The sequence below is a fragment of the Falco peregrinus genome, chromosome 3 (assembly GCF_023634155.1).
Source record: "Falco peregrinus isolate bFalPer1 chromosome 3, bFalPer1.pri, whole genome shotgun sequence".
NCBI lineage: Eukaryota > Metazoa > Chordata > Aves > Falconiformes > Falconidae > Falco > Falco peregrinus.
Genome location: NC_073723.1, coordinates 115,224,428 through 115,238,316, shown reverse-complemented (window position 1 = coordinate 115,238,316; position 13,889 = coordinate 115,224,428). Strand labels below are relative to the sequence as shown.

Here is a 13,889-nt window from a genome sequence, read left to right as displayed (position 1 = left end):
GTTGAATCCTAAAGAAGAAAACAGACCTTTAATGCTGTGGATGCGTGGGGGATCCAAGGGGCTGGCGGAGGCTGCTGAGATCTGGCCATTGAGGCTACAATGACCTTCTCCTCATCTGCCATTTCACACCAGACCTGTTCTTCTTGCTCAGGGCTGTTAGTCCACCACTGAGACTGGGAATCTGTGTTTCTTTTCCCAGAAAAGATGCAGGCTGGTCCTGGATGCAGGCAGGTTTGAAGCAGTGCCACCAACTCCGTGTGGCGCAGCTGGCAGCAACCTCGTGCGCAGGGAACTCTGTAATTAATGTCGGCTCTTGAGCACTGAGTAATTGGGAGCAGTAATTGGATGGTAGCTTAAGAGTAGGAGCGTGGTTAAATAAAACAAACAGGCTTGCAATCGTAACATCAGCAGGTAAAATGCCTGGGAAACAGCAAGTCCACATGGCAGTGACGTGCACCACGAGCGAGGTCTGCGCTGATCGCAGGCGTGCTGTGCAGCAAGCCCAGCGAAAACGAAAGGTGCAGGGACGGGCGCCTCCTTCCCCAGGTGCTGAAGAGGGGATGCCACCTGGTAAGGCAGATATTTTTAAAGCATTTTGCTCGCTTAGGAATAAGATGATGAAACGTTCTTGATGTGGAGTTGTAATTCACTCCTAAACAGTTTTGCAACTTGTTTAGCTTGGGGAGCTGGGCTGTGCTGGGGCTGCTGTGTGTGCGTGCACCAACGTCCTAGATGGGAGAGCAGCTCATTACATCTGCTTCTGTCTTTGCTTTGCTTTTAACTCTTAAACCACGCTTCTTGCCACTGTAAGGGCTGCAAAAACCAACCTGCTTTCTGGAGCTGGTGTGGCTTTTCTCTGCTTTCATTTTCCACACTGCCCTGCTGACAGCTTACACCAGGGAGGACGTGTCTCGGAGTGAGCTGAACCCCGGTCAGACCTCGTTTGCACATTCAGTATTTTTGTCTTATGAAGGAGCAGGCGGACGTTTACCTTCAGCTTGTGTATATATAAAGAGATCCTGAAGGAAGTGCAAAGGAGGTGGTTTAAGGGTGTATTTGTTGGAGGAGTAAAGAGCCGGTTTGGCATGAGCCTGCTGGCTGGGGGAGCCTGGGTGAGCTCACTGATGCTTTTTGCTCTCTCCACTCTTTCGCCTGGCCTCGTTTGAAGGGTCTCCTCATGGCAGTTTTAGCTCGAACAATGATATCACCAGAGCTTGCAGAAAAGAGGATTTGTGTGGCATTTTATTCCCTTGTGCTGCATGAATGTGGATTTCAGCAATATTGTTGTGTGGCTCCTGCTGTCAGCAGCACAGTGAAAAGAGTAGCTCACTTGTCTGGTATTGCGGCTGTGGGACTTGCAGCACTTTTGCAGCATAATTTTAGCTGGGGCTCTCCATTCAGTCTTCAGTACTGGGTGCCGGACAAGACCAGTAGGTTTAGAGTCCGAAATACGGAGGCTTGTAAAGTTTATTGTAAATTTTTGCAAGGTTTTGGTACTTGCTAAATACCTGAGCCATGCTCAGTCCCCACGAGTCTGTGGAGCTTTCAGCTGGATGAAGCAGTGTTAGGCTCAATGAGGCTTCAGTTGTGCATGAGGCAATTGCACAACTGGGATTTAAATATAAAAAAGGGAAAAATAAGCAAAGCTTCTCCAAAAAAACATGTAGTTATTCATACCGCCTTTGTATTGTTGGGGGGGTGTGCGCGCACAAATGTGCGCACATTTTGAATAGCGTAAGGATTATTCTGAGACCTAACTCGTAAAATAAGTATCAATGGGATGTAAATTGTGTACACAAGGCCAGTAGCTTATCCAGAGAGCAGCGCTAACCTCAGCTACCATTTATTTTAGCAGGGAGATACTTAAACCAGCTGCTTTCTGTTTTCCGCATATGCCTTATCTCTACTAAAGGGAATATTTTGTCTTGCACGGCTCTTCATTTATTTTAAAATATTGCAGTGTTTAAAAAGGTGTTTGCTGTTGTCTTCTCAGCTGGTCGGTGGCTGGCGGTGTGCTGGCTGTGCCATGGCGGTGTGTGTCAGCGCCAGTGGTGTGTATCGGCACCGGTGGGAGCGGAGAAAGCTGGGTTACAACTTCAGAGTGATGCGCCTGTGTCCCCAGCCTCGTGCTTGCCTGTCTGTGCCCAGCCTCTCTGGAATGCCTTCGGGATTGTTAGGCTTCTCCCAGTGCGGAATGAAAGAGAGAAGGTGGCAGGGGGGGTGGGGGGGAAAGGTGTGAGCAGGCTGGGGAGGGGGGGATGTGGGGAGGAGGTCAGGGGGGATCCCGGGGTGGAGGGGGCAGCAGGTCTAGTGCAGCTGGATGGGAGGGTGGGAGAGATCCTTCCCGTGCATCTTGTCCATCGAGCAGCATACGGACCCCTGGGCGGAGCGATGTTTGGGTCGGCGCGATGAAGGGTGGCTGGAGAGGAAGGCGTGTTACTCGGAAATACAAGGGCCATCCAGCAGCACCAGTATGAGACTGGGTGCTAATGCTGTCCTGGCTTGCTGGATGGCAGAGGTGGGAGCTGAAGAAGTAAAAAATAACTCTCACAAACTGCTCAAATATGGCAGCACTTGTGTGTGTTCCGTGAAATCAGAACCTACAAAACCCTTCCCTTACCGACCCATCGAGTGCAGAAAGGAAAGGCAGCAACCGAAACTAACACAGCCCCAAGTAATGTGGGTGCAACATGTGTTTCTGACCGCTCCCTGCAGGTACTGAGGGCGAACGCAGCTTCCTTTTCCTTTCTGTAGTTTGAAGAAGGCGACGCTTGTGCACGTTTCCTCCGTGCAAATGGTTGCAGCGACTGTGAGCAGGAGGGCTGATGCAGGAGCTGAGCGCCAGGTGCTGCGGGGACCAGCGAGGACACTTACTTTGGGTCTCCAGCAGTGGGAAAAAACCCCTTGCAACCCCATGTTGTCTTCCTTCTTATTTTTAAAATCAGCGCTGTCCCTTCCCCCCAAGACGATATTTAATATCCTGCTGAGGATTCCCTATGGCGGATAGTACGGGCTGCAGGCGGGAGCTCAGCTGCCGCGTCCCAGTGAGCTATTAGTGCACTGGGATGGGAGTCCGGTGCAGTAATTCAAAGCAGGAGTGAGCGCAGGCACCCCGTGGGATAACGCTATAATGGCTCCGTGGGCAGGCAGGAGGTGTCAGCGTAATTATTTTGGTTCGGCAGCAGAAGTGCTGGTAATAAAGTGCTCGCTGGGTATTTGCTCTCCCAGAGGATCAAAGGGATTCCTGACAGTGAGCAACTGAAATGAAGCACGCCGTTGTTGTCCGCCTTCAACTGAGCTACCGAAAGGCGTTACACCAAAATAACCGAGTTGGGCACTGAAATACCGTCCCTCTGTCCCGTGGGTCGATGCTGGGAGCATTGCCTGAAACGGGCACTTCTTTGTTGCAAACTTTTTGTAGCTGCGCTCCCACTCTGCTGCTTCAAGCAAACTGCTGGTTGTTTCTCAGTTCTGTAGTCATCTCGTGCTTAACTCCTGCCAAAGAAACAGGTGATTATTTAATGAAAATCGCGTTTCCGAGCTGTCCGTGACCGTGTCATGTTAAAGCATCCAGAGAGCCGTGTTGTGTCTTCTCCCCACTGGCGACGCCGTGCAGCCGGTGTGGGAAAGACGGCAATTTTGATTCAAAGCCATCTCCGGTGAAAATGGTTGTTTGTAAATGTGTTGCATCAGATGTGTCAATGGATGTAATTAAGGAATGAAGACGGCTGCACACCCCTAATTAAGGGGATTAAAAACTAAAGCCGCCTGATTTCACTGCTGGGTGGAAAAAACAAACAGACTGACTGGTGGAAATGGCTGGGAGGCCAAATGTTGTGCAGGGTGGTTCTGCTGCAGCTACGTTGGATACCGAAAGGAGCGGCTTTAGGGAGGGTGGCAGGATTGAGCCACTCTGTAATTTGTGCGTAATTGACTGCTGGGCGCAGAAGATGATATTTAATCGCGGCTTCACGCTCCCTCCTGTTTGGTTTGTGTTTCTGGTGGGGATGGGAGGATTTGCATCGGCTGCCAGCCCTGTGGGGATGCAGCCTTGGGGAGGTTGCAGTTGTGTCACACTCTTAAGACATATGGTTTAATTTTAGGCAGTCCTCTGAGGAGCAGGGAGTTGGACTTGATGATCCTTATGAGTCCCTTCCAACTTGAGATGTTTTGTGATTCTATGGTGGGTTGGTGTCCCGGTGTCTTACCCACCGTTTTGGTCCCTGTCACTAGTTGGCTGTTCGGGACGTCAGTGTGGGATCTTGTAGCACAGAAGCAAGGTGTGCATATGCGGTGCTGGACACAGGGCAGGACCTCCAGGCATCCACAAGGTGCTTTTGCATGCATGGAGCAGGTAGTATTGTGCCAAATCTGGCACAGTAACGTGGTGTAACGGAGATATTAGGAAGCTGTGCTCAATGTGGGCTTCTCCCTAGCCTTGCTAAGAGGAGAGCTGCTTTGTGGTGGGATGGGGGCTGCCAGCGAGGGTGTCTCGCTGATCCTGACGCTGATCTCCCATTGCCAGTTTGACTGCGGGCAGGTGCTGCGTGCGGTGCGGGTGCAGGATCCCTGGAGGGCTGCTGGCGGAGCACCCTCCACGTGGGAGGTGTTGCAACACCTGATGGAATTTTCCAGAAACCATCTTCTTTGCTTTCCAGCTTGGGAAGGCACCCCAGGGGCAAGGGTGACTTTGGGGTCACTGAACAGCATGAGCAGGAAAGATGGGAAGAAAACCATCCTTGTGGAGGTGGTGCTAAGTGTCCGAGTGTGCCTGGGACCTGCAGTGCTCTTCTGTAACACGTGATGCTGCATTTGTCGGGGCAGCATCCTTGGGGGGCCCTGGTGGCACTTCAGTTTGTCCCAGTTGAACTGAGTCAGTATCTTGAGGCTTCACAAACAGCACCTGACTCTTGGGTATGAGTATTTGGGAAAATGCCTGAATGAGTGGTTTGCAGGGCTGGCTGAGAACATGCCCCCAGGCTCTGAATGGTGCTGGGTGTCTGCCTGGACCAGTGGGACCATCCCCATGGGGTGCTTCTCTGGGAACGATGCAGAGTTTGAATTAACTCATCACTTTCACCATTTAAACAAACAAACAAAAAAGGATGAAAAAAAAGGAGGGGGGGGGGGAGGGGAGGGAAAAAAGGGAGGGGAAAGAAAAAAAGAGGAGAGCTTTCTGGAGCAGGTGTCTCTCTGCCTCCCTTTTGTGCACGGTGCCGACAGAAGATGCTTTTCTGTTCCCAGTCTTGAGGCAAGGTCAGCAGCTGGCTGGGGGTCTGCACCTAGTTTGCATCCCCCATTGCTGTGTGCCTTGGAGAGCTGCAGCTAGCTTGGAGAGGGCTCGTGCTTCTGCAGGCTCTTCTGGTTTTGTTGGAGGACTTTAATTAGCTCTGAGTGGTTTCTAAAGCTAAGATGCATGGTCATGCAAGTTTTCAAATGGTTAAATGTTGGGTTCCTCCTGTGATACTGGGAGTATACAGCTCAAGGTTTGTGGTGGGAGGAAGTTTCTCCCCCTTCCCTGCCCTGACGTTGCTGTGTGTGATGCGAAGCCCTGGAAGGAGAAGAGGAGACTTCAGAAAAGGGAAAATGCCGAAGGGTGGCAGCTTCCTGAAACAAAGCCTTCCCCTTGCTCAGGATCAATGCCGCTGTGATGCGCTACTTGCGGTGGTATGTACCCACCTAGCGAAACTCAGCATAAGGAACCTCCCTGCTGGCTGACTCACTCCTCCCAGCCTTGCAGCAGCTCCTGCAGCTGCCCCACTCGTGTCTCCAGAGCCAGCAGCCGTGGGGGGGCTGGATCGATCCAGGCTGGTGGATGCTGGGGAGGTCTCCAGCTTCTCCATCCCCTGTCCTGCTCTGCAGGTGTAAGCCGCTGGGCCTTGGCCATCCTGTTGAGAAAAACAAGAACTGGGGAATTCAGTAGGATTAACTGCAGCTGGCCCGTGCCTTCCCGCGCTGCTGGGAGAGGGTCGTTAAACTTGAGAAGTGCAATGTTCCGGGCTTGCTGATAATTAGTGTAAAGGTCGTTATCCCCTGGCAGCCCCCATCTTCACTGCTTGTTGCGAGCGTGCTAGAGCAAAGCGTGTGGATGAACTCAGCCTGGCGTCTGGTGCTGAGGGATTGAAACAGCAACAAAACCATGTTGTGGCTGCCCAGGGGCAGACCCTTGTGGCAGTGTCCGGGGGGGGATCCCTGCTGCTGTCTCTGGCGGGGAGAACAGGTCTCCTTCATATGGAATATTTTTGGAGTGTTGGTGCCAAGGGGAGAAGGGATGGCCAATTTACAGGAGAGAAAGCCTTGCGATCAGTTTAGGGTGGCATAGGGGCTAAGTGGTGTAACTAGCCTTCATATTCAGTGGCAATCCTCAAGCAAAGCCCAGCTTAAAGCCAGGGTGGAGGATGCTTTCAGCTGGCTTTTACCTGGGCTTGGCAGAGGCTGAGCCTGGCATGACCCAGGCCGTGCCAGCCCTCCTTCCGAGCGGCTCCCTTAGATACTTTAAATGTGACGCATTTATCGTGCTGCTAATCATGTAAAAATAACTGGCACGTTAGGTTATTTTTCAATGAATTTGGGGCGTCGTACCGGGGTGTGGCAGGTGTGTCCGAGGCACTCGGATGAATGCACCTTGTGCTGCAGCTGGATCGCTGCGGATCGAGTGGTGAAGCGCGGTGTCTGGGGCACGCAGCAGCAGAGCAGCGCGGTGTGTGAGCCGGAGCCGTGGGCACCCGCTGCACAGCAGCAGCAGCAGGCGATGAAGCCTGTTAAGAGCTTGTAGCATCGAACATCCTCTTGGCTGCCGGTGCTGCAGCAGTACGTACTTGGCAGGTGCCCGTGTGTGTGCGCGCGGGTGGTATTTATCTGGCAGGCAGCTCTTTATCAAAGGAGCGTGCAGGTCCCTCTTGGGTTCTAATTATAGCTTTGGTTTGGAAACAACCAAAGGGAAAATGATAAAAGCAAAAAGTGCTTTACCCCTGTGCTTGAAAAACTGTAAGGAAGGAAAATGAGCCCTGTTATGTTAAACCTTGAGTGTAAATGAGGCACAGTGTGAGTAAACACATCTGTGTTCAGGCAGGGGAAAAAAAAAAACCCACCCTTATGAATTATGCATGGCAAAAATCCTCCTGTTCGGTTGATGGAGATCTATTACTTATTTCTGTTTAACTGTTGCTTTAGAAAGTGGTGTCCTGCTGGAGGAAGAAGGCTGTTGTCACGTGCGGCACTGGTGTTGTCATCTCTGTTGCGCTGTCATCGCCACCCTCGGTGTTCCTTCGGTGCGAAGCCAGGAGAGGCTGCGATGGGGTGACCTGCTGGGACGAAGCTCACGTGTCCTTGGCTTTGCTTGCTCCTGACAAAGTGCCACTCACTCATGGTGCCCTCACGAGTGCACGGGCTGCGCCGTTCCCATTGCTTTTATTTGCACAGATTTTGGGCGCCTGTCTGGTTGCTTGCGAGTCGAGCTGCCCGCGCTCCTGCCTCCGTGGGCGGCCAGGCCGGCGGCTGGAGCAGCTCCGGGGATGCTATCTGCTGCTGGCTGCGGGGTGGGCACGGGTGCCCGGGGTCCTTCCCTTCCTCCGTGGCAGATACCGGAGGGTTTCGGTGGGGCTGCCGCCTGCGCTCGCCATCACCTCCGTGGGTCTTTGGTGCGGTTGAGTGGTTGGAGGCTGCAGAGGGAAGGGACCTGCGTTCAAGGCAAACCCGTGGTGTTTCTGCTCTGAGCTCCGTGGGAGTGGGGGAAGGGAGCCCCACCAGCAGCTTCTGCTGCTCACGGTGGAGTAGGAACCAACGCTTGTATGAAACAGACGGTTTTCTCAGTCTTTTTAGCAAACTACTGGTTTGCTCCTGCGTTGCAGCATGAGGAGGGATAGTCTCAGCAGCTTTATTTTGCTGGCAGCCTGGTGCGTGCACCTTCCCCGTGGCTCTATTCTGGGTCCAGCTGCTCCAAGTTCAAGTGAGTTTTCTTAATGGGTCCCCCATGGGCACCCTTTCCAAACCCTTTGCTGTAGACAAGGCTCCAGCAACAAGTACCTGTTTTCATTTAAATTTCAGCCCTTACCCAATGGGCAAAGCCTGTGAATTCCTGCGTAAGGAATTCTGTAGCATCCAGGAGGATTTCTGAGCATACAGGGGAGGAGCTCCCAGCTCCCTTTGGTTGTAATGCACTTACTGCTCCATTTAGTCAGGTCATTTTATAAGCCCAGTCTTCAATTTGACATAAATGATTTGCTTTCAGCAGATGGTGAGCTACTATTTTTTGCCCTCATTTAAATAGGAAAGCTGTACGATACCAGAAGATGAAAGAGGGGCATGGTGCTGCCGACATACAGTAGATTACGAGGGCTGGTCTGGTGAGAATTAAATCCGGGCAGTTGTAATGTGCCATCTGTGTTGTATTGGGTGGTTTATTTTTCCCCCGTTCAGTGGGGCTTCTGAAGTCTCCCTTTACCCTCTGGGTAAGGCAGTGTTGCCGGCTGAGCAACAGCATCCCTTTTGTTCAGGACCCAAAGTACCAGCAGAAAAAGATGGTGCACGTTAATTCTAACAGGGGTTATAAAATGCCAGCGCTAATTACTCCTCTATTAAAATATATTAAATTTTGAAAGGTTCTGGTGCTTTACACTGTTTCACAGTTGTTTGAATTTCTTGTTGAGAGGCTTATTTTTATTGCATTTTCATTTCTTAATTTGTTTAAAAAAACCTGAAGAAACAGCTCTCTACTATGTTTTTTTTCTAACTGTAGTAAAAATCACATGTAGGATACTGGCTCGAACGCACGCGTGGGGCGAGTCCTGCTGGTGGTGGTTGCAGTTTCCTCCTCTCCCACCCACAGACGCAGGTTTGTTGCACATGCACCACGTCTTGAAAAAGCTGGATTTTCAGCCTGCGCTATCTATTTCAGACCGATGTGCTGTGTAGTTTCCCTGGTGAATCGTGTGCTTTTCACACATATTATGAAATGGGAAGGAACACATTTAAAAAAAAAAAAAAAGACACTGTTGCTGAAACTGTTTGATTTTTGCCTATTTTTAGCAGAAATTTCTCTCTTTTATCTTTGCCTCCAGCTCTCAGTGGAGCAGGAGCATTCCGTGAAGCCACACATTTTTGGGTAGGACGATCAAGATAGTTTGTTCCAGCAGTGCCATTACCATTATCTGGTGTTGGGCATTGCTGCAAAACTGTGTTTCTGAGAAATGAACTTTCCTGGTGGACAGTCCTTTTTCGTCTTTCTCTGAAAGGCTAAGACACTGGGAATTAAGTAAGTTATGGCATGAGCCATGAATTGTTTTTCCAGGCTTGGAAGCAGGGATAAGTTAGATCTTACTATTACTATGCTTATCTGTGTGCCTAAATAAGAGAGGCTGGAGCATGCTGACAGGTAGGAGACAGTGACAGACGCATATCTAGATATTAGCGTTTCTTTGAGCCTCTGTAGCTCGTCATGAAAAAACCCAAACGAGCAGCATCGTTAATTCCAGAGAACTAACGCACCGTCACTTAATGACAGCCTTCCAGGAGCACAGGCACAGTGAGTGAGTAATTTGGCACCCTCCAGGCTTGAAGGCTTTCTCGACAGGGAGCCGTTGGGATCTGTTGAGCTACTCTAAAATCTGTATTTTAGATGAATCCCCTGTGCAGGCTCAAGAGGGGAATGGTTTGACTTGGAGGGTGGTCTGCAAGAGCAGAGCCTGTGGGGTGGTGTGGGGTCGGAGCCGAGTTCTGCTGTCCTCTGCTCACCAGATATTAATTAGTGTTGGATTGCACCATGGATCATGGGAACAGGATAAGCAATGAGGCCTTGCGCTCCTTTTAAGCACTTTTAAGTCTGTTTTCTTTAATGGATTTTGATGCAGAGGGGCAGGGTGAGTGTGCAGGTGACAGGGAGCCCACAGGGATGTTGTGCCCTCCCTGCAGCTGTGCCCTTGGACAGAAACGAGTGAGCACTGAGCCTGGGGGTCTCAGGATATCTGGGCAGCTGGAGGGTCTGCCACGGGGGACAGCAGGTTCGTGAGGCACCTGTTTAGTGGTTTGCTTTGACGTTTGGTGTTCAGAGTTGCTGACACACCTTTTAAGAAGAGATGTGCGGGGCTCCCTCTTCATCACTGAAGCACTGATGATCCTGGTGATGCTGAGGGATGCCGGGAGGTCCAGGTCCTCCTCTGGGGTCCGATCTGGTGCAGGTGAAGGGGGATGCTCCCACTGGGGAGGTCGAGCTGTGGTGCAGCTCTCCTCAGTGGGGAGAAGCCTGTTTGTCTTCTCCCCACAGGCTGCTCTGGGTGTGTTTAATTACCTTTTCTTCTGATTGCTTCCTGTTGCTAAAATGTTCTTGCCCAGAGCAGGATGTTCTTAAACTTAAAAGTGCTTAAATATAAATACGTACTTGAACACTTTTCTGATGAGATTTTTACTCTGAAATCTCTATGTGGGATCATATCTTAAGTTTTGCTGTGATTTGCTTATTTCCGTAGCGTTCCACGCCTTCTCCGCTCTAGACTTGTGAAGAGCCTGCCTTTTACAGACTGTCTGGCATCCTCTAAAAAACCCAAACCAACCCCCCAAAAAAAACCCCAAATCCAGCATTTACAAGCGTGGCAGTGCAGAGCAGGAGGTGAGCAGCTTGGGTGCTCCTACAAGAGAATATCCTCCTGCATCCAGGGAGCTCCCAAGGCACCTGCATGCTCTGCAGAATTGCCTTGTGGAATAGTGCTGGAGGAAAATTTAAAATCTGCTTGTGGTTTGGCTGTGGGCATTGTTTTCTCCAAATAAAGAGTTGAAGAGCAGTGGGAGCCTCATTCTTTGTGTTGGCTCTGCTGTGGGCTGTGTTGGAAACAAAACACTACTTGGCAAACATCTCCATGCAATAAAGGTGCTTTCTTTTTGCCTTTTTTTTTTTAAAGTAATATGGCCTCTTGGTTATCTTGCTTGCTTACAGTTCTTCTTGCTTTTGGTTGAGAGCTTAGGGGAAACCATTTCTGAATGTAAGACTTCAAAGGGAGGGAACCAGCTGTGAGCCCACGCATCGGAGAAGCACGCTGAGGTCTGCAGCAGGATGTTTGCCTGCACCCAGCGAGTTATTGGTGCTGGCGGCTAACTGGTGCTATGAAATGTTTACTGGGAAGGGCAGGGCTCGTACGTGCCCATCCCCGCATCCCCAGCCCTGCCGAGGGGATGTGGCTGAGCTGTGACATGGTTCCCCGGGGATGAGGAAAGACGTGGAGATGTTGCTCATCATCAACAAGACCCACCTTCCCACGCCAGGAAGGGTCTTCGCTGTGGCTTTGAAATGTAAACAAGTAAACATTCCTTGTTCCAAAATTGTTGGTATTTAGTATTTAAAGAGAGAAAACTACGTCCAGAGGAAACGTTTGTTTGTGGACTGTCTGTCTTGTTTACTGCAGCTGATAAGAGCTGATCTTCAGCTGTGCCCTCCCTGCAATCATCCTCTCAAGAGCCTTGATTCTGCCTTTTTAAGAGTAACATGCTTCCAACGTTGTGTGTTTTGATAATGATTCCTACAAATGTGTTTATTCAAAACAAACACAGTGGGAAGCAACTACAAAGCAGGCTGCCTCGGCAGCTGGTGCAGAAGGGAGCTCGCTGGTGTCCTGGGTTTGCGGTGGGACAGTCTTGCAACGCGTCCATCCCACTCAGTGCGTGCCGGGGCGTCGGGAGCTTTGCCCTGGGAGCTGGCCATGGTGAGTCCGTCCTGCATCGTGGGCTTGGGGTGACGTGTGTTTGGCTGAACACAGGTTGTTGCTCCCTGCTCTGCCTTGTAGCAGCTAGGAGATTTTGGAGAGCTGTTGAGAGCACGAATTGGCTGTGTAGTGGCTGGGGTGACTCTGCAGACAGAGCTGTGTGTTGCTGATGGAGCCAGCAGCATCCCTAGCAAGGGATCACAGGAGAAAGGGAAACAGCAGTAAGAGCTGCAGGGGCAAGTCACCTGCACTCGGCCATCCTCACAAGCCGGTTGCAGCCCCTTAACCCCCCTGGTGAGTGCGTAGCTGTCCCTCCCCCTGCTCGTGTGCTGCTAGCTGCAGCTTCCAGGTATTCACCATCCACTGTATTCACCGTGGGGTGTGTGCCCTGTGGGCTGCCGAACTTCGGTCTGCTTGCTGCATGCGGTGGGGTTTAACTTGCTTCCCCTCCTTGCTGATGTTTAGGGGAGAAGTAGGTCTGGCATCGTGGATTCTGCCCCGGGGGGCGAGCAGCAGGCACACAGCTGCCCCCTCCTCAGGGGTACTGGGGGACCCAGCTGGGTGCTGCCTCAGTCTGTTGTAGCCTTTCATTTAACTTGGGTTTTCTCACGGAGCCTGTTCTGTGATGATCTTGCAAAAATAAACTCCTGCTGTTTCTGGGGAAACAGCGACAATAACGCCCAGCCCTGGAGCATTTTGGAGAATCACCCTTGCATGCTCTGGCTGCTTTGGTTGGGCTATGCCAAGCTGTCCTGTCTTCTCCCGTGCAACATGCCGGAGGAGGAGAACCCACGCGGTGTGGTTTTCTGTGCATCTGCATCTCTGTTTAGCTCGGAGCCTTGTCACGTCTGGGTTTTGGCAGCATCTTTGCCTTGCAGCGTGCCTGCTGCGCCGGTGGGTGCCCGTGCTGGCTGGCTGCTGGGATGCCCGTTTCCTCAGTGCAGCTGGAAAGCTGCTGATGCCGTGGCCTCCGCCTCTGCGGTGGGTTTGGAGAAACCCAGAGCAGCTCACTGAGGGGAAGATCGTGAGTCGGGTATGGTGCTGTAGCCAGAGCCCTGGCTGAAAAGAGCCCTGCAGCTTGTCCCCAGAGCTGGCTGGTGGGGCTGAGTCCTAGTGAGGAGGTTTCAGAGAGCTCAGAGAGCCTGTCCCCGGTGTGACCCAGCTCCGGGTTACCCTGGTGGGAGCACAGACCCTGTGGGTTACCAGCCCTGCTTTTCCAAAAGCCCTCCCCAAAAGCAAAACCCAACCCAAACCCTGTAAACTCAGGAAATTTGCGTTGCTGGAGGAACAAATGGAGTGAGGGTCTCTAATGCTGCTTGGTTTCAACCACAGCATTAGGAATAATATTAAGCTTTTGCATTAAATGTGAGGGAAGAGAACGCTGGAAGGCTAGGAGGTCTTTTCTCTTTCAAGTACTCTGGTTATTTTGGCAATCAGGATGAGTTAAATTAAAATTGTTGAATGCAGTAATATGTAGGAGGGTGACATCTTGAGATGTTTCTTAATTTCAAGTATGTATTTTGAGCAAATGTTTGTATGCTGCAGCTTGGGCTGGGGGGATTGAAAGGCATATTGGATTATATGCTATTTGCTCTGTGTAAGCAGTGGCAATTTATTGCTGCAGATGCATGTGATGCAACGCACAAAGATTAGTTCTATCCTCTCTAAAGCATGATTATTTTGGGTCCTCTTTATACCTTAAATAGATATTCTTCTCATGCGATTGCCATCTTTTTTTGTGTCAACAGCCCGGGCTAAAGTTGAAATAAACATTGCATCAGCTTAACAGCGCAGGCTCTGAAGAAATCTGCTCTCTGTTATGGAGATTGTTTGGAAACCTTTTCGTTTTACATTTCCCCATGTGCAATGCAAAGGTCTCTCGAATCCTGATGCCTGCTCCACTGGTCCTGCCTTGTTGCCGCTCAGCACCGATGGGTGCTGTCCCCGGCAGGGTGGCACTGTGGTTCCTCGTGTTCAGATATTCCCCTTTGTACCTCCTGGCAAGGATCTGTGGCCTCTTTCAGGGACGTTTAGAAGTAAGCGGCCGTTAAAATTTGTGGCTGTGCACAAATTTTTGACTCTCGTTGGCTCTATGAGCTGTCTCCCAAGCAGCAGGTTGCTCCTTCCAGTGCAGTGGCGGAGGAGGATGCTGGAACGCCGCGCCGTGCCATTTATGGCCCTCGGGAGCTTTGGCGTGGC

At 51.1% G+C, this 13,889-nt stretch overlaps 1 protein-coding gene across 6 annotated transcripts in view; it reads left to right on the top strand.

Moving 5' to 3' along the window:
• The window catches only part of EPB41 (erythrocyte membrane protein band 4.1), a 96,573-nt gene that overhangs the window by 30,284 nt on the left and 52,400 nt on the right, over positions 1-13,889 (top strand). The window contains exon 1 of one of the 6 annotated variants that reach the window (XM_027787995.2): positions 449-570. The exons of the other annotated variants lie outside the window; for them this stretch is intronic. The gene's annotated coding sequence lies outside the window, so the exon portion shown is untranslated. Of the gene's footprint in view, positions 1-448; positions 571-13,889 lie in introns of those variants that run through there. 6 annotated transcript variants of the gene reach the window in all.